The 21,097-nt window shown below is 35.1% G+C and overlaps 1 pseudogene; it reads right to left on the reverse strand.

Annotated features, from left to right (window-relative positions):
* The window catches only part of LOC149580177 (monocopper oxidase-like protein SKU5), a 186,485-nt pseudogene that overhangs the window by 97,709 nt on the left and 67,679 nt on the right, over positions 1–21,097 (reverse strand).

Here is a 21,097-nt window from a genome sequence, read left to right on the forward strand (position 1 = left end):
CTGAGATTCATGGGACCCGAAACTACTCACAAAAAAACAAAGCTAGATTCTGCCTATATCTATAAGCTAGATCCCAAGGGATATTTTGGAGAAAATCCCTAACCTAGTTTTGATACACCCAAAATTGGAACTAAGGTGAATCCGAGAATAGCTAGCAAGAAAATCTAGAGCCACAAGTAGAACATGAGGATTTAGCATTGCCTCCTCAAGATAATCGACTAGAGGTGTCTTCTATTCTAATTGAGGCTACTAGAGAAGTCAACATCGGTTCTTTAGAGATCCCCAGACTTGTTCACATTGCTGCATCCCTATCACAAGACCAAGCTGACCTCCTCTTTGAGGTCTTAAGAGAGAACATTGGCTAATTTGCATGGTCATATCAGGACATGCCAAGACTTGATCCAAAGCTTGCAGTTCATCATCTTGTAGTTGATCCAAAGATCAATCCCATCAAACAAAAGCTTATAAAAATGCACCCCAAGGTGGCATTACTAGTCAAAGCTGAATTAGAGAGAATATTAGTTGCTAAGGTTATCTGGCCTATTGACTACTTAGAGTGGATCTCCAACATGATCTCTATCGCTAAACCTTCTGGTGACATCATAATCTGCACTGATTTCAGAGATCTTAACAAAGCTTGTCCAAAAGATGATTTTCCCTTGCCCAACATAGATATGATTGTAGATCTTATAGCTGGACATGAAATTCTATCCCTCATGGATGGATTTTTTTGGGTATAATAAAATCAAGATTGTAGAAGAGGATCAACATAAGATAGCATTCACTACCCCTTGGGGAACCTTTTGCTACAACATGATGCCTTTTGGCCTAAAGAATGAAGGGGCTACCTCTCAAAGAGCTATGACAACCATTTTCCATGATCTTATCCATAGCATTTTGGAGGATTATGTGGATGATATCTTGGTTAAATTTCACACCTTCATGGATCATCTTGCTAACCTGGAGAAAGTCTTTGATAGGTTAGCCAAATATCATCTCATGCTGAATCCCAAGAAATGTGTCTTTGGGGTCACATATGTCAAGCTTCTAGGCTTTATAGTTTCTAAACAAGGTATAGAGATTGACCCCAAGAAGGTCAAGGCTATCTTAGACATGCCTCCTCCCCAAACACTTTGACAACTTTGCACTCTTTAGGGAAAGCTTCAATCCATTTAGTGCTTCATCTTCCAACTTGCAGATAAGTGTACGCCATTTGCACATTTACTAAAGAAGAATGAAAGCTTCAAGTGGGATCATTTATGTCAACGTAGCTTCAATCATCTCAAGCAATATCTCATCAATCCCCCTATCTTGGTTCCACCAGTTCTTGGTCATCCCTTGATCTTGTACATATCAGCAATGCCTACTGCTCTAACACAGCTCAATGACTACGATAGTGAAAGAGCCATCTACTACATCAATAGAACCCTAGTTGGTTATGAACTCAATTATACTCCTATGAAAAAAGCTTGTTTGGTAGTTGTTTTCTCAACTCAAAAGCTTTTCCACTACATGCTAAGTCATACCATCTAACTAGTCTCCAAGATCGACCCTCTCAAGTATATGCTCTCTAGAACAACACTTACATGCCATTTGGCTAAGTAGGTTATGCTCCTTAGTGAATTTGACATCCAGTATGTGGATAGAAAGGCAATCAAAGGGCAAGCTATAACAGATCACCTAGTTGATGTGCCTCTAGTAGATACATATCCTTTGATCACATAATTTCCAAATGAACATGTCTATCTAATTGAAGAACAACCCCCATGGAAACTTTATTTTGATGGCTCACACACATCTCATGGATCAGGGGTAGGAATATTGTTGATCACACCTCAAGGAGATTACATTCCAAAAGCCTTTAAGCTACAATTCCCTAGCACCAACAATATAGCTGAATATGAGGCTCTCATAGCAGGATTAAAGGTAGCTCTAGAATTGAACATCACTGAGCTACAAATCTTTGGCAATTCTCAGCTCATCATCAAGCAAGCCCTAAATGAATATCAAACCAAAGATGAAAATCTATTACCCTACAAAGAGCTAGTTGATCAACTAACTGGGCATTTTACAAAGCTTTAGTTTACACAAGTGCCTCAAATGTAGAACAAAGTAGCAGACACTATGGCTACTATCGGCTCACTCTTGGAAATTCCCCAAGTAGCTACATAGTATGAGTTTTTAGTTGAGCAACTCCTCACACCTGCCTATGCGAATGAGGATTCAAACTGTGTTTGTACCTTGATTGGTCCCCAATCCCCTTGGTACCATGAGATTTATGCTTACCTTAATGATGGTATCATATCCCCTCACCTCACACGTACCCAATGCCAAAACCTCATCCAAAAATCATCTCGCTATGTTATCATAGCCAATACCCTATGTCGTTGGGGTTATCACGATACTCTCTCTCGATGTTTAGACCAAAACGAGGCTGCAATGGCTTTAAAAGAAGTACACTCTGGACTTTGTGGTGCCCACACGAGTGGTATTGTCCTAGCATGACAAATCCTTAGAGCAGGCTACTATTGGCCTACCATTGAAGAAGACTACTGTAACTTTGTTAGAAAGTGTCTCCCATGTTAGCAGCACAAAAATCTTGTGCATGCTCCAGCACAAGATCTACAGCCTATTGCACCACCTTGGCCCTTTGCATGTTGGGGCCTTGATCTAGTTGGAACTATCACACCTCTCTCATCTAATGGACATAAATGGATAATAATAGCTACATACTATTTCACTGAGTGGGTGGAAGCAGTCCCCCTAGTCTTAGCTACAGGAGTTCAGGTCTCCAAGTTCATCTTGTACCACATTGTTTGCCACTTCAGCATCCCATCCACCATCTTCACTGACCATGGAGGTAACTTTGAAAATATCAACATGGAAGAATTGTGCACTTCCCTCCACATCCATCACCACTTTTCTAGCCCATATTTCCCACAAGGTAATGACAAGGTAGAGGCAACTAACAAAACCCTCCTCAAGATCCTAAAGAAAGTTGTCAATGATTTCGGCTGCGATTGGCACCTACAAATAAATCCAACCCTACGGGCCTATCGAACCTCCTTCCATACATCCACATGCACAACTCCATATTTCCTAGTCTATAGTGCCAAAGTGGTACTACCCATCAAGGTTGAACTTCCCTCCTTGCGCATATCTTTGCAAGGGAAAATATCAGATGATGAATACAGAGTAGCTCGACTCACCCAGTTAGATCTCTTAGATGAGAAGTGACAAAAAGCCTATGATCATCTCATAGTCTATCAAAATTGTCTCAAAAAGAATTTCAACAAGAAGGTGCTTCCATGTCACTTTCAGCCGAGTGACATGGTCCTCAAAGAAAACATGAAAGTCCAAGCAAATCGAGAAAAGAAAGGCAAGTTTGAACCTACCTGGCTTGGTCCTTATGTTGTCACTGCTTCCTTTGGCTCTGGAGCCTATTAGCTATCTACACCAGAAGGAGAACTCTTGAATGATCCTACTAACATCATTCATCTCAAGAAGTTATATGCTTGAAGATCCTTGGTATACCCATCTTTTGAAAAATACAAAAAAAATAGTAAAGAGAAATAAGCGTCCAATGGTGAAAACTTGGCAATTCAAGCACCTTGGATAGGTACCTTGGTGAAAACTTGGTAATTTAGGCACCTTGTGTACTAAGACTAAGCCATTATCTCTCACTATCCTATCCCTTATCCATTCACCCACCATCCCATAACACACCTACTTGTTCCTTTGGTGTTCCAACCAAATATCCAAAATCTGATGAAGCTTGTAAATACCTCCTATACAGCTTGTAAATTTTGTACCAAAGATTGCAAATCTTGTATCCCCCCTTGTAGCATACCTTGTATATCCAAATCTTGTCCAAAGCTTGTACCATATTCTAGCTTGTATTATATGAAAAATCTTGTATCCTAGCTTGTATCCTATCACATGCAAACAAAGAATCCCATTTTCCTTAATCTTTTTGCAAACCATCTACCTATCTGCCTATCAACTATTGCAAACATCCCCCCCTTCATGAACATTTCCATCTCACAAAAAAACTAAAACATGAACAACCTTGTACATTTGTAACATATTTTGGTCTGTTAGCTTGTACATCATCTTTAGCTTAGTACCATTGTATCTATCTAGCTTTCATGTCAGTTCCTCCTTAATCAACATCTTGCACACATTGCACAACCCTTGGTTAGCTATTCCAATGCATCCTTTAGCTAGATCTCCTATCACCAAAGTGTTATCCTTCTTAGTTCAGCTTGTCAGATGCATCACTCATCCAAAATCCATCAGCTTAGGTGTTCTCCAATAGATCCTTGCAGGATATAGCTTTCCACATGTCTGATCTTGGTCCGTTAGTACCTCATCCTACCCATCTCGTTGGAAAATGGTTCTCTTTTGGATTTTTTCTTTCTTTTGATTTGGAATCTTCCCTTTTGGGTCTTGAAGTATCTTTTCAAAGCAATCTCCTTGTTCCCTTCTCAAGGTTGCCACGATCTTCCATATCATGGTATACTGCAAATGGGGCAATTTGAGCGTAACGTCTTGATTAGGTCTTTTGTTTGTTTTTCTTTTCTGCTTGTGGGTTACCTAGTGTCAGTTCCATGCTACTTCCTATAGGATTCATGTGTGATGCTAGAGAAATCCTTGCATGTTTTTTTTGAGTCAGTCCGCCAGTCCTTTGGATAGTTGGTGAAAAGGTCTTGATGTTCTTGGTAACCTTGACAATTAACCAATAGTCCTATAGCAAATCTAGTGCTCAACTACATGGTGGTACTTCTCTTTGAAGTATCCCCTTGCTCAAAAAAGCTTCAATGGTTTCCCTTCATCTCCATTATCCCCCATCCATATCCAGCATCTGTCTCCCCTACCTCAGCTTATGCATTAGTATCTCTTTGAATCAATCTACACTTTTAGCTTTAGGGATCCACAATCCTAGTCTTAGGGATCCACCAATCCAATCAATCCACCAAGCCTCATCTTTCAAGCTCCACAATCCTAGTCCTAGGGATCTTTGAAACCCATCTTTCGCCCATTTGACTCTTTGAAATCATGTTTCATTAGCTTTATCATCCCATCATCCATCTCCCTATCATGGATTCCTTTTTATAGCACTCTGCTCCTTCATCCTCTGCAATCCCTAAGATCTTAAGCTTGCTTCCTCTTCTGCCTCTGATTCTCCCTTTATCATTCTCTCATAGTGAGAGTTTGAGCTAACTAAACCTCTTCTCTTAAGCCAATCTGAGTCTCCTTGCTCATCTCGAATTCTTGTACTTTTCAAGAAGTCATCGAGCCTTGCTTTCTCTCCCCACCGCCTTCTTGAGGGGGCATCTTGCAGCCCATTCTCTCCTCTTTTGCTCTAGCCTTGGGCATCTTATTTTCTTATCTTTGATGACATGCCACTCGCGGCATCACATCAAAGAGGGGAAAAATGTAGACACCTAAATCCTTTAGAAAATAAAGTATTTTTATTTTCTGAAAAAATTCCTGATGACATCATCATTTATTAATTAATTATTTATTTAATTAATTAATTTATTTTTATGCCATTAAATCCCTTTATCTTAATTAAAAATATTTAATTAAGGAATCCCTCCCAAAAATGTTTAAATCTTGTTTAAACATTATTTCTTTATTTATTAATTATTTAATTAATAAATTGACCAAAAAATCCAAAATAAATAAAAAAATTATTTTTTGCCCAAAACTTGGCCAATTTCCTTAAGACCACTAACCTCTTCCAAAATCTTCTAATCCTTCTTTAATTTTTATTAAAGGCTAATCCCATCATTTCCTACCCCTAATCCCAACTCAAAATATTTAATTAAGATTAAATATTAATCCTCATATTTATTAAAAAGTTTTAATAAATATCTCCTCAACCTAAACCCTTGAAATAAATAAAACTTTATTTATTTCCTAAAAATCTAATTTATCCTCATCCTAAGAAGTTCTAGACTCTTCTAGAAAGTCTTCATCCTCATCCTAGGAAGTTCTAGACTATTCTAGAAAGTCTTTATCCTCATCCAAAGTCTAGACTCTTCTAGAAGATTTCTTTAAACCTAATCCTAATCCCCTCCTAACCTTGTCACATTCCCTAAACATGAGTTAAGACTTACTAACCCAAGCCAAAGTTAACAAATATCTCCTCCTTCACCCACCCTCATTAAATGCCATCTACTTGCCTATCCCTAAGGTAATCCTAAACCATCCTAATCCATCCTCTAATCATTTGCACAATCCGAAGCAAGCTTAAAACCTTCCTAATCAAGCCCAAGTCAAAATGACTCTCATCTCCCTCAAAATATCCCAACCATAAAATTTTATGAAGCCCATTAGGCCATGAATGACTCTTCTAAGCCCTTTCATTGCTCTTACAAGCCATTATGAGGGTCTTTATGAAGATTTTATCCCTTGAGCCTCCTTTTTTGACTCATCCTTCCCCTTTCCGCCATCCTCTCACCTTGTGACATGTGTCACTCCCTGATTGGTTGTAAGGAAGCACAATCCATGTGCTCTTCTCTCATGCAATCTGAGCCCTCCATGAGCTTTTCCCCATCCTTACATCTTAGCCCTCAATCCCTCAAGGCTGTTGCCTATAAATTGGATCCTTCCCCTTTGCAAAAGAACACAATCCATGAAGTAAAGTCATAATGTCATTTTAATAAGCTAGTTTATATCAAAACCATACACTCACACCCAAATTCCAACTCCATTTGAAGCCCTTTTTGAAGCATAAGCTTGAGCATACATCCTATCTATTTAGACAAAGCCACTCAACAAGAAAGATTCTCATTGAGAGAGCCCATTAATGGCTCATATTCTCAATTGAGAGCTCACCTTAGTCTATCTTTAAGTTTATTAATTTTGTTTAGTTTGTAGAAGCTTTATTTAAATTTGGTTTCTATTAGCATACTAACATTGCTCATATACAAATGGAAATCAATTTCTAAAGGAAATGAAAAAGAACAAAATATTTTTTTCCATAATTCCTAGGAGATCGAGTTCTACCATTATTAACTAAGTAACAAAAAATAATACTAATAGAGTGCTAGTTAGTAGTGACCAAGTGACAAAAGCTATTGATGATTGAGTGACAACATAAAATGGTAGCATTGACTGAGTGTAAGAGAAAATTGCAGAATTTTTGAATAAGTATAAAGGTATTATTGTAGAGGATACACTTGATGGTTTACCTCCTATGAGAAGTATAAGTCATTGCATGGATCTAATTCTTAAAGCTATTTTTTTGAACAAAGCACCATATAGATTAACACCTACTAAAAATGAGGAACTTAATAGACAAGTGCATGAGTTGTTTTAGAAAGGTTTAATTAGAGAAAGTTTGTTTCCATGTGTTATATCTATTGTATTAGCACCTACAAATAATGGAGAATGGAGAATGGAGAATGTGTACTTATTCCAAAGCTACTAACAAGATCACAGTGAAATATAGGTTTCCAATACCAAGGATGGATGACATAATGGATTGCTTGAGTGGAGAAAAGTATTTTACAAAGATTGATTTGAAGAGTGGCTATCATTAGATCAAAATTAGAGAACTTGATGAATGGAAGACTACTTTTAAGACAAAGATGGTTTATATGAATGGTTGGTAATGCCTTTTGGCTTGACTAATGCACCTAGTACTTTCATGAGGCTGATGAATGATGTTCTCAAAAGACTCTTGGGTAAGTTTGTGATTTCATATTTGGATGATATTCTGATATTTAGTAAGACTAAAGAAGAATATCTTAAGCATGCTAGACAAGTATTGCAGAGATTGAAAGAGGAGAAGTTGATGATTAATCTAAAGAAGTGTCCTTTTATGCAAGAGGATATTGTGTATTTGGGATTTGTGATTTTAGCTAATGGTTTGAAGATGGACCCTGAGAAGGTTAAAGAAATTTTGAAATGGCCTACAATTGAGAATATGGGTGAGGTAAGATCATTTCATGGTTTGGCTAGTTTTTATAGAAAGTTTATAAAAAAATTTAGTTATGTTTGTAATGCTATGACTAAGACAATGTGAAGAGATAAAAAGGAATTCAAGTGGACACATGGAGCTGATAATAGTTTTAAGACTCTAAAAAAAAGGTTGTTGAATTACCTATATTGGCTTTACCTAATTTCAATAAGATATTTCAAGTTGAATGTGATACAAGTGATAGTGCAATAGAAGCTATATTGAGTCAAGAGGGTAAAATTGTTACTTTCTTTAGTGAGATGTTGAATGATGATAAAAGGAAGTATTATGTGCATGATCAAGAGTTTTATGCTATTATTTAAGACTTGAATAAGTGGAGACATTATTTGATTCCTAAGGAGTTTGTGTTATATACTGGTCACAAAACTTTATAGTACTTGGAAAGTGAACATTAGTTGAATCAAAGATATATGAAGTGGGTTGATGATGTAGGAGCATCCTGGTTTGGCATGTTATCCTACTCATTTGTGTTCATTCTACTAGTTATTGCTGAGTTATAGTCATTGCTAAGTTGCAGCAATTGCTGAGTGCCAATAATTTTGTAGTTTAAGCTGAGTTGAGGTTATCAAATGTCATATTAACACTAGGGTTTGCATGTTATCCCATCTCACTTTGCAGTGTGTGCCAATCTATTCTTCACATGCCAAGCTATCCTTCATGTACTGAGTTTTCCTATTGATGTCGAGCATCAATATTTTGGATGTGTTTTCTATAGTTTTGGTGAGAGTTGACTCGTGGGATTTATTTCGATCATGACACTTATGATAAGATCTTTTCTTGGGATGTGTCCAAACCATTTTTGAGTCAGCCTTTCTATTATGTAATGTTATAGAATGATTTGTAAGACATTTAACAAGTATAAATAGAGTGTTTAGGCTTAGAGTTAGAGAGATTGTGAGGGAGTCTAAAGTAGAATGTGAACGTTAGAAACTTTGTTGCATATGTGTCTAGATGTTATGAAATTGAAGCTGGATCTTAGATCTTGAATGCAGTTTGTATCTAGCCATAACCTAGAAGCCCTTTTTCCTCAACATGTATGCTGATATTTTGATGAATCAATAAGAATATTGTTCTCTCTCTCTCTCTCTCTCTCTCTCTCTCTCTCTCTCTCTCTCTCTCTCTCTCTCTCTGGTGTTGTTATCTTTGTGTGTTTGTTTTTTTTGTGTTAACTCTACAAGGTTGGTTTGGATTACTTGGTGTGCCTTTGCCCCTACTTATCCTTTTCTCTCCTTGCATTAGGTGGTATTAGAGCTTAGTTATTCATGAGTGTGTAAGCATATTTCTGAAGTTTGAGGAAGTTTGTGCTAGGGCCTTGGACCGTGCAGAACCCTAATTTAGATTTGGTTGTAGGGTTGTAGATCTACAAATTTGAAATATAACTTGCAATCAGTTACGACCTTCCAGGAACCTAATTTGTAAAGATGGTTTGTCATAGACAAAATACTAATAATATTGTGTTAGATGCATTGAGACAAATTATAGCTAGATTAAATTCCATGGAGATAGCCCAAAGAATAGGAGTGCATCTTGAGGATGTGAATGATGATGAAGTGGTATCACCAAACCCTAATCTAGAACGTAAAGAAGATCAAGATGCAGAAAGATTGTTGAGAGTATTGTTTAGGGCACATTCAAGGCCTACTATAGAACTTGTTCCTTATGATGGAAAGTTGGACATCAATGTTGTGTTGGATTGGATCTTTGATATGGAAAAGTTCTTTGAGTATGAAAATAATCCTGATAATAGGAAGGTGAAGATTGCAGTTACTAGGATGAAAGGTCATGCTTCACTATTGTGGGAGAATTTGCAAACTAATAGACAAAGAAGAGGAAAGGAGAAGATCAAAACTTGGCCAAAGATAGTGAACAAGGTAAATAATAAATTCCTTCCCACTGATTACCAAGTTAGCTTGTTGAGAAAGATGAAAAATTTGAGACAAAAGGACATGATTTTGAAAGTGTATACTAAGGAATTCTAAAGTTTAGACATCAAATCTACACATGAGGATGATGATGTGTGAGAAAATTGCAAGGTACATAAATGGATTGAGATATGGACTTCAAGCTAAGATAAGCTTTCTAAAATTGGAAAGTTTAGAAGAAGCATATCAATATGCCTTGAAAGCTAAGGAGATCTTAGAAAAGAAGCATGAACAAAGAAAAAGAGGTAGAGGTGGTAGATTCCATAGAGATAGAGGTAGATATTATAGTGAAATTGGTAGATCTAATAGTTTTTTTAAGGATAAAGGCAAATCTAAATGGAAAAAATGATGCAAAAGAAAAGACCAAATGGAAAGTAGGTAGTTCATACTAAGGAGGTACTCATTCTTACCAATGAAGAGGTAATTCTTATTCTAGAGGTGGTTTTCGTGGTAATTGTTTCAGATGTGGTAAAGAAGGGCATAGATCTTCTAAAAGTGGGCAAGGTAATAGAAATGTTGTGATTCAAGAGGACATTGAGAGTTCACCAAGTGGACCTAAGGCTGGAGAAAATTTGATGGTGAGAAAAACCTTATGTAATAAGGGAAGTGATGGGGAAACTGTTCTTAGAAGAAGTCATTTCAAGACTAGATGTAAGATGGCTAGAAAATGCTACAAGGTGATCATTGATGGTGGAAGTTCTACAAATTTGGCATCAAAAGAGCTAGTTACAAAGTTGTAGTTGTAGAGGATGAAGCATCCTAAACCCTATCATGTTTCATGGATCAAAGATGAGCATAAGATATTGGTAAGTGAACAATGCATTGTGAAGTTCAAGATTGGACATTACTTTGATCAAGTGCTATGTGATATTATGCCTATGGATTGTTATCATATTTTGTTAGGTAGACCTTGGAAATATGATAGATATGTTGTAAATGATGGAAGATTGAATCAATATACTCTTTGGGTGAATGGGAAGAAGCAAATATTGTTGCCTTTGATTGAAAGTCCAGATGAGGTTAATTGTACCACAATAAAAGTTTGCATGGTTATTGGAAAGCAATTTGAAAGAGAAGTAAAGAAGAATCAAGTTTTTTTTTTCCATAATTTCTAGAGGACTGAGTTTGAGTAGTAATGATTGAGTGATAGTAGATAGTGGTAGCTAAGTACTCAAAGAAATTATAAAATTTTTGAATGAGTATAAAGAGATTGTTGTTGAGGATATGTTTACCACTAGTGAGAAGCATAAGTCATTGTATGGATCTGATTCTTGGAGCTAGTTTATCAAATAAAACACCATATAGATTGACACCTAAAAAAAATGAAGAACTTAATAGACAAGTGCATGAGCTGCTATAGAAAGGTTTGATTAGAGAATGTTTGAGTCCATGTGTTGTACCTACTATATTAGCACCTACAAAGAATGGATAATGGAGAATGTGTATTGATTCTAGAGCTATTAACAAGATCATGGTGAAATATAAGTTTTTGTGTTGAGGATCAATGACATAATGGATTGTTTGAGTGGAGAAAAGTATTTTCCCAAGATTGATTTGAAGAGTGGCTATCATCAAATTAGAATCAAAGAAGGTGATGAATAGAAGATTTATTTCAAGACAAAAGATGGTTTGTATGAATGGTTGGTTATGCCTTTTAGTTTGACTAATGCATCTAGTACTTTCATGAGGTTGATGAATGAAGTTCTAAAAAGATTTTTGGGTAAGTTTGTGATTGTTTATTTGGATGATATTTTGATATTTAGTAAGACTAAGGAATAACATCTTGAGCATGTTAGACAAGTATTGTAGATATTGAAAGAGGAAAAGTTGCTAATTAATCTGAAAAAGTGTTCTTTTATTCAAGAAGATATTGTGTATTTAGGATTTGTGAATTTAGCTGATGGTTTGAGAATGGATCTAGAGAAGGTTAAAGCAATTTTGGAATGGCCTACACTTAAGAATGTGGGTGAGGTAAGATCATTTCATATTTTGGATAGTCTTTATAGGAAGTTTATAAAGAATTTTAGTGATGTTTGTAATGCTATGACTAAGACAATTAGAGGAGATAAAAAGGAATTCAAGTCGACACATGGAGTTGATAAGAGTTTTGAAACTTTGAAACAAAAGGTTGTTGAGTTACCTATATTGGCTTTGCCTGAATTCAATAAGTTATTTCAAATTGAATGTGATGCAAGTGGTTGTGCAATAGGAGTTTCATTGAGTCAAGAAGGTAAACCTATTGCTTTATTTAGTGAGAAGTTGAATGATGCTAAAAGGAAGTATTTTGTGTATGATCAAGAGTTTTATCCTATTGTTCAAGCTTTGAAGAAGTGGAGAAATTATTTGATTCCTAAAGAGTTTTTGTTTTATACTAATCACAAAGCTTTACAGTACTTAAGAAGTCAACATAAATTGAATCAGAGACATATGAAGTGGGTCAAGTATTTACAAAGTTTTACATTTGTGATCAACCAAAAAAGTGGAGATAGTAATAGAGTTATTGATGCATTAAGTAGAAGACATTATTTGTTGACTAAAATGAAGGTTGAAGTTCTTGGTTTTGATGAAATGAAAGAGTTGTATGATGATCATCTTGATTTTTCTAAGGCGTGGAGAGAGTACAGAGCACCAAATCTGATAGATCACATGAATAAGTATGATGAATATTTCATTCAAGAAGGTATCTTGTTCAAAGGTATTCAATTATGTATTCCTAGAAGTTATATGAGGTTGAATTTGATTAACGAAAAGCATAGTGGTGGATTGGCTAGACATTTTGGAATTGATAAGACATTGAGTTTGTTGAAAGAGAAGTATTATTGGCCACAAATGTATAAGGATGTTCAAAAATTTGTGAAGATTTGTGGATTTTTTCAACTTGTAAAAGGAGTAAGTCAAAATATTGGATTGTATACACCTATTTTTGTTCCTAAGAAACCTTGGAGTGACATTAGTATGGATTTTGTTCTTGGATTGCCTAAAACAACAAAGGGGTATGATTGTATATTTATTGTTGTGGATATATTTTCTAAGATGGCTCATTTTATACCATGTAAGAAGACATCAGATATTGATCATGTTGCCAAATTTTTCTTCAAAGAGATTGTTAGATTGCATGGATTACCAAGAAGTATTATTTTTGAAAGAGATAGTAAGTTTGTTGGTTATATTTGAAGGACTTTGTGGAAGAAGATGGGTACTGAGTTAAAATTTAATTCTATGTTTCATCCATAGACTAATGGATAGACAAAGGTTGTGAATATAAGCTTGGGTGATTTATTAAGATGCTTAGCTAGAGATGAAACACATAATTGGGAGATGGTATTGGCACAAGTTGAGTTTGCATATAATAATTCTATGAATAGGAGTATAAGGAAGACACCTTTTGAGATTGTTACTAGAATGAAGCCTATAGGAGTATCAAATTTAAGGGATGTTGCTAGTGAAGAGAAGAGAAGTGTTGTAGGAGAATAATTTTCTAATTTTATGGAGTCTTTGCATAAGGAAGTAAAGTTGAAGTTGGAACAAATTAATCAAAAGTATAAAGAGAATGCTGATAAGTCTAGAAGACATCATGTTTTTGAAGTTGGTGATGAGTTGATGGTCCATTTGAAGAAAGGAAGATTTCTAGTTGGAACATACAATAAGCTAAAGATGAAGAAGTTTAGAACTTGTAAGATCTTGAAGAAGTTTGATAGTAGAAATTCTTATGAAGTTGAGTTACGTGATGACATGGATATATCTCCTATATGAAATATTGTTGATTTGTATAAGTATCATAAGTCAGATGATGAAGATGTTGTACCTGATGATTATCCTAAGAAGGAAATTTAAGAAGTTAAACAAATATTGGATCAAAAAGCTGGTAAAAGTACAAGAGGAAAAGAATACTATGAGTATTTGATGAAGTGGAAAAATAGACCAGTTGAAGATGCTACATGGATTTCTCAATCTAAGTTTGATTTAGCTTAGGTTGTGACACTTGCATGATTTAGGAGAATAATTTCTTTCTACCCTAGCTGTGTGATGTAGGAGAATCCTAGGTTGATGTGTTATCCTACACATTTGTGTTCATTCTATCAATTGTTGCTGAGTTACAGTCACTACTAAGTTGCTGCAATTGCCAAATGCTAGTAATTTTGCAGTTTAAGCTGAGTTGAGGTTATCCCACATCATGTTTGTTGGTGTTTTGAAACAACACTATTCCAAATTACCTCGATGAGAATAAGATACATCTAGGGGCAGCTAATTCCCATTTTCAACATACCCTTTAAGATACTGGGCCAACTATATGGCTAGACCCTTCTTCTTCTTCAGGCTTTCCAAAACCTAGGTGACTATACCTTAGATTCACTTATATGGTACTAGTGCTAAAACATATTCTTGAATCTAACAAAGCAGATAAAATCACTTAATCTACTAACACTTATGCATAGATCTCAGACATGTAATAGGTAATAACATGGTAAAAGAAATTGCTAAGTCAGGGCATATTTTTAGTTCTTCAGCATTTAAGGGAAAAACATTTGATTAATGATGTTGAATATCAACAAAAATCCCAAATATTCAGCAATAAGAACTAATGATGCTATAGCTGATTAGTGCCTTATCTATTGGGAAATTCCATGAATCAAACACATACATCTATGATATCAATGACATATCTCATACAATAATATATCAGATCTATATTATCACTTCATGAATTAGTCATTGGTGTTTATAAAGATCTCATTCTTCTGAAGTATCCTTCTCAAAATAACTAGCAATCCTGTCAAACACATCAAGCATTTACTTGGCCCTTTGTTTCAACAACAAAATACATCAGACATGCAACCTTAAGGGGATGCAAATGGGTCTCAGTTCTTTGTCTTTGAACCACATAAGATTGTAGATTCAAGAGATAGGAGATGGGAATCAGAATGAAACTAAAGATAATCTACTCATTTGTATTCATTTCCTTGAAATTATACATTTAGATGCATGAAATTAAAACATAGAAATGCCTAACATACAAGAACTAGCTATATTATCTTCACTACTATTGTTGATACAAGAGAAAATATGCTAAATAAAATGGTAGAATCATAGTGATGAGAACATATCAAGACTACAACCTTGGTTTCACAAATCTAAGAAAAATCAATATTGGAACACTCATGGTATCGTAATAGTGAGTCTTATTTCTCCAAAACTAGAACCAACCATCATAATGGATGAGAAAGAAGAAGATATAGAAAAGGAATGAATTTCCAAATCTAATTTGAAGACAACATGTGTCCACTTGAAATTCCATCCTTGGTAGTTATAAAACCTCTTTCATCTTCCTACCCATTTGATCTAATTTAGTTTTCATCATTATTCTATAAACAACAAGGAAATATCTCATATGAATGATGAAAACCCTTCTATTGCTCAAATATCTAAAATGCATCATGAAATGCTGATAAAATCTAGATTTAATTGACTTGAAGGTAACCAAACTTGACCTTAACTGCATTTTTACTATCTTTTGTGCACATTCATCTCATTACTTTGTTAGAAATCACATTTGAACTTCTATACTTGAATGCGGTTGCAAGTTGAGAATCTGGGAGAAAACCTGAAATAACCTAAATAGATGGCTTCCTATGCAAAATCAAACTCCAAAATCTAAAAGGTTGTCTTCTCCTAGTTTCAACGATATATAATATGCCTATACCTACGTATCAAAAACTCCTAGCAAGTCATTTTGAAAAATATACCTCTACTATGGCCTCAGGTCTGAAATTGACTTTAAATTTTCATCTAAAAATTTAATGTTTCCTAAAGTTTAAAATTTAGGTTATATATTTTTCAATTTAAAACTATTGTACATGACCCTTTTGAAAAATAATTTAAAATTTTTTTTTTATCATTTTTGAAATTTCCCTTCACCATGCATTTTGAGTCAAACCTAGTTAACTAGTCTTGACATGTGTCAAGCTCTGATTGGCTAGATTCTCTATAGTCACCTAACACTAGGTTCCATGTGGCACCCTCTGATTGGTCCACTAGTCACCGCCATGTGGCAACTTCTCATTGGCTGGAAGACTACCCTATCACTACCACATGTCAGGTCATAAGTCATCCTTAGGTTGCAACATCATCTACTAACCTACCTACCACATCATCTCCAACCTGAGCCCACTACCATGTGGTGCCTAGGCACTTTACCACTTTTTTAAAACTTTGCACATCTCCACAATGTAGGAATGTGGTAGCCATTAGATCTTGCCATGTGGCAAAATCTAGAGCCCCCATCTCAAACTTGCCACATCATCTCTAACTAGGCCCCCCTGACACATGTCAACTAGGCATTTCTCCACATTACAGTTAGTAGGGTGCTAACTATGCATGTAGGGAAGCACCTTCGTGACACATATCTCCCATGCCACATCTGCACCTTGTAATTTATGGCCATCTCAAGTCTTCTGCCATGTGTCACTACTTGGTTTATCCATGGATCTACCACTTTTCAGTTCTCAATTCATCAGATTTCCACATCTGCATGACCCTAGAAGATGACATGTTGTTCAAAATTTAACTCTTTAACCTCCATGCTTGTTTTGGCTGGGGCCCATAATGCAAGCTGTCTTAGGCTTTAAAATTTAGTTTCTTATTGGACATTGTATCTAATGAGTATTGACATATTTAAACATTTAAAATTTGTCCACCCCTTCAATGTGGGATTAAGAAAACTCTTTATCATTCCCTTCTCACTGTGATCCACACCTATTGTATCCAATCTATTTTCATTTAGGTTTGATTTTACACACAACATAAAAGAATGTACATCCCAAGAATGACCCACTTGATTTGCCTCTTTTGAGTTGGGAACAATTGTCTTCAATGAAGAAAAAAATGCAATGGTAGAAACATAATGGGTCATAACTAATAATACATTTCTTGGAGGATTTGTTGTTTGGGTATACTTTGTGCCACATAGTTCAATATCAATCTCACTTTTCTTGGAGAAAAATCTGCTCAAACAAAGCTACTTCTTTGGTTTCCAGATCTAGTGGAGGTAGAAGTCTCTATAACATGGTCTCCCTTCTTAAGTGCACATCTAGGAATGTTAATTCTCATAGCTTTCAATCTTTCCTACATAAATCTTAGCTTAAGCTTGCTCAGTGGAATGCCCTAGGTGATCACAATTCTCGTGAGTCTCAGATATTTGCAACTATCTTTATATCCACCTCCAATAGGTGAGTCTTCTAGGCTTCAACACTGCAAATGCCCCATTTTAATCCTTATTTGGATGTTGATGTCCAATCTCTGTGAAAACGAGTTAAGATCCTATGCAGATGGATTGACCATTGGTATGAGATTTAATTTCAAAGCAAGCATAGCCATCCATATGATAGTTTTGAATTGAGGTGTTATTATCATGGAATATAATTTCCATGAATTCCTCTAAAGGTTCCATTTATTAAAAATGTGTCAATCTTTGGGGTTGGTTCATCAATATTTCTGGAAGATCAAGCTTGCAGACTCTAATTAGATTGAAGCAATCAACAAATTTGAGAGGAGTTGCAGGTGCATTGTAAAAAAATTTGATTCAAATTTCATTGGCATTTCCCATTAATAATTTTAGGTAGTTTTTTCTTTAGCATATAGACCTAAGTGATCTTTATTTATCCATATTTGAAAGAACCTTGTGGATTTGGCCTAGCAGCTCCGACAAATACATTCCATCTAACAAATCTTGCTTAGTTCATTTAGAAGTACTTATCATAGAAAACATTTGGAACATTAGAAAGAGATCCAACTAATTTACCCTTTGAGCTGGAATACTATGGAATTGAAACACCAATTACATTGACCCAAATGATGGTATTAACAAAGCAAGCATTTGCTACCATACAGTAATCACTGCTTGCATTTTGGTCGATTGTTACCAAAAAAAATATGACTAGCCAGCATGTATATCCAAGTTTGTGTAGTATTGTTGTACTGTATAAGATCCTTTTGTCTCCATAAGAAACATATTATGATCATGAATTCTGACACCGAGTGAGGTTGAAATGCCAACATTATGTATCCTGAAGTGATAGGTTTTCCTAGGCTCCACATTGAATGTCTTGTACCCAATATCAACAGGGACTAAATTATTGTATAGTAAGGGCCCTTTCAATTAAAGATCACACCATTGGGAATTCCAAGGTCCTTGCTATCATTAAAGGTTTTCCATAGATCCTTGTGACTCTCGATGTACCAATCAATAATTAAGACAGTAAAGTCTCCATCTAGAGTTCTAAAGGCAACATGAATCACTGCTCTAGGATTCACAATGAATCCTCCACATGTTATTGAGATGAAGGAACCAGCCTATCTTTGACTCACATCATAAATTTCTTTAAAAATAATGGATTCACACACAACAATGTTATATCTTTCAAGAATTGTGATAATTGTGGCCTATAACTTCCTTCATGATGCTAAAAACCATCTCACTAGTTAAAAAATTATGGCCTTGATTAAATGTTCAATTCTCTTTTACCATGTGTACTACTTATACATCCAATTTGTCTTGAAATATCATCTGCACATGTCTAGTGATTATGAAAAATAAAATCATAGTGATTTCATCCTTAACATATTTGAAAAACTCATGATTGTCTTATCAGGCTAGCGAAATCAGTTGGGCCCAAAGTGGGTCCAGCTAATTTTTTTTTTTTTTCAAACAACTGACATTCCACACTAATCCATTGAACTTGTGAAATTTATTAGAATCAATTCCAACCACTAGATAATAAATTAAAACTCATTTTATCATTAATCTATAAACTATCAATTTCACACCAAGAGGTCCTTTGACTAGCCTTAAAAACTAACAAAAAAACCAAATCGAGATTTGGAATTGAACATACTAATTCTCTATTCTACACACTCCTACTTTATTGAATTTCATCTCATGACAAATTCTCAGTCAAAATATATTGACTGTCAAAGTTGCTCTTTTAAAACTACCTACAAGAAAACATGTCAGAAAATAATAAATTGCATTTAGATTTGGCTTAAAAATTTGGGCACACTAATACTTGTGGGAGTCAAAACTAGGGTGTTCGTTCACTATCACAAGAAAAATATAAATCTAAAATTAGGGTTCATGATGAATAACAGGGTGAATTTGGTGAGCAGTCAAAGTAGGCTACTCAAATTTGTAGATTGAAAACACTGACAAAAACATTTTTTGCATACAGAATGGACTTAGGAAAATGTGCAAACAAATTTGTCAAGACTTAAAACTTGGCATAATTAAAGTATTTTTAGATTAGAATGTAGTGGTACAATCCATTTGATCTCACCTATCATGGATTCAAAGATATGAGATCACAAATAGGGGTACCAACCAATATGTAGTTTATGACACCAGTAAAAAATAACAAATTTCATTTGAAATTGCATTTGAGAACTAATCAAACATATTTTTCAAAAGCTCAAAATTGAAACATAACAAATATTCAACCTCTAAAATGTAATCCAAAAGGAATTTTATCATTTTGGTCAACTAGGTCAAAGTAATAACAAGTCAAACAAGGTTTCCTAGAATTCAGAACAAATTGCATCAGCGTGACAAAAATAATTGACCAACTTTGAGGGATTCAATACCTTGTCAAATAGGTTTGAAATGACTCAAAATATGAAACATAAGCTCTTTATTATGGATTCCAAACACTCCCAAATTGGAAAGTCATGAAACATTACTGGGTGTGAGATATTCAATTGCAAGCAAGTCCTCCTATGGTTGTTTGACACTTTGGCAAAATGTAGAATCAGACATTGCTCAAAATAGGACTTCACAAAATGGCTCAGAATGGCAATTTATCTCCATGGGACACATAGACATACTAAATGCAAGGTGTTAGAAACATTAAACACCTCTTAGGCCTTGAATGGATAGCCGAGTATGCATGCATTAAAAAGCACTTATGGGGCTTAATTCATCAATGGTACTCAAAATTAGGGCTTTAATTTTGGTTTCCAACAATGTTAACACTAGGGTTCACATGTTATCCCATCTCACTTTACAGTGTGTACCAATGAAATTCCATAGTGTGTTCCAAGCTATTCTTCATGTGTCAAGCTATCCTTCATGTTCCAAGCTATCCTTCACGTGTCAAGTTTTCCTATTGATGCCAAGCATCAGTATTTTGGACGTGTTTTCTATGTTTTTGGTGCAAGCCAACTTGCAAGATTTATTTTGATCATGAAATTTATGATAAGATCTCTTCTTGGGATGTGTCCAAACTATTGTTGGGTCGACCTTTCTATTATGTAATGTTCTAGAATGATCTATAAGCCATTTTGGCAAGTATAAATAGAGTGTTTAGGCTTAGAATTAGAGAGATTTTGAGAGAGTCTAGAGAAGAATGCTAAAGTTGGAAACTTTGTTGCATATGTCTTTGGATGTTACAAATTTGAAGCTAGATCTTAGATCTTGAATGCATTTTGTATTTGGTCATAACCTAGAAGGCCTTATAGCTAGGCATGTATACTCTTATTTTGATGAATCAATAAGAATATTGTTCTCTCTCTCTTTGTGGTGTTGTTCTCTTTGTATGTTTGCTTCCACTATGTTAACTCTACAAGGTTGGCTTGGATTTTTGGGTGTGCCTTTGGCCTTAGTTATCCTTTTCCCTCCTTGCATCAGTTGAGTATTTGCAAAATTTTATATTTGTGATTAAGCATAAGACTAGAGTCACTAACTAAGTTACTGATTCATTGAGTAGAAGATGTTCTTTGCTAAGATGAAAGTTGAAGGAGTTGTATGATAATGATCCTAATTTTTCTAAGATATGGAGAGGGTGCAAAGCACCTAGTTTGATAGAACAACCAAGTAAGTTTGATAAATATTTTATTCAAGAAATTATATTATTTAAAAGAATTTAGTTGTGTATTCCTAAGAGTTCTATGATATTCAATTTGAATATGGAAAACATAGTTGTGGATTATTTGGACATTTTGGAATTGATAAGACATTGATTTTGTTGAAAAAGAAGTATTATTGGCCTTAGATGTATAAGGATGTTCAAAAGTTTGTAAAGAGTTGTTTAGTTTGTCAAGTGGAAAAATGAGTAAGTCAAAATATTGGTTTGTATGCACCTATTTCTGTGCCTGAGAAATCTTGGAGTGACATGAATATGGATTTTGTTCTTGG

The sequence above is a fragment of the Cupressus sempervirens genome, chromosome 1 (assembly GCF_028749045.1).
Source record: "Cupressus sempervirens isolate cs-2001-9-10 chromosome 1, ASM2874904v1, whole genome shotgun sequence".
Classification (NCBI taxonomy): domain Eukaryota; kingdom Viridiplantae; phylum Streptophyta; class Pinopsida; order Cupressales; family Cupressaceae; genus Cupressus; species Cupressus sempervirens.